This window comes from Brassica oleracea, chromosome C5 (assembly GCF_000695525.1).
Source record: "Brassica oleracea var. oleracea cultivar TO1000 chromosome C5, BOL, whole genome shotgun sequence".
In the NCBI taxonomy this organism is placed as follows: Eukaryota; Viridiplantae; Streptophyta; class Magnoliopsida; order Brassicales; family Brassicaceae; genus Brassica; species Brassica oleracea.
The window spans coordinates 16149940-16150587 of record NC_027752.1 but is presented as its reverse complement, the minus strand read 5'-3'; positions in this window follow the sequence as shown (position 1 = coordinate 16150587).

The following is a 648-nucleotide window of genomic DNA, read 5'->3' as shown; positions in this document are numbered from 1 at the left end:
CTGAAGCGGACGAGAATGGTGAGGATTACAATGTTTATGGAAAGGTTAAAGATTAGGATGAGGAAGATGATGATATGTGTTTTAAAGATATCAAAAAGATTGAAGGAGGAAGATCGAATGGTAACAATATCTATGTCAACCAGAGTTTTGTTAGCAAGGATGCACTGCTTTCAGAGCTGCGGTTGACAGCTGTGAGGTTTAGGTTCTCCGTCAGAATATACAAGCCAGAATATACAAGTTAACGAAAACTCTCCTTGTGACAACATGTCCGGTTAGTGGTTGTCAATGGAAGGTCAGAGCGAGTGTGAACCATGGGACAAACACGTTTTGGGTAACAAAGTATGTGGAAAAACATACATGCTCAGTGGGAGACTGACTCGCTCAGCGGAGACACTGTGCTCCGATGTATGTTGGTAGGCTTTTCATTGATCGTGTTGGAATCATTGATGGGTTGAATCTGCAGCATATCACTGATGCAATGAAGAACATGTTTGGCATGACGCTTGATTACACCACTTCATACAGAGCACTTTTATATGCACAAACATTGGTGAGAGGATCAGCAGAAGATGGGTATTCGCGTCTGCCATCATATCTCGAGCAAATCTCCTTAGCAAATCCCGATACTATCACGGCTATAGAACTTGT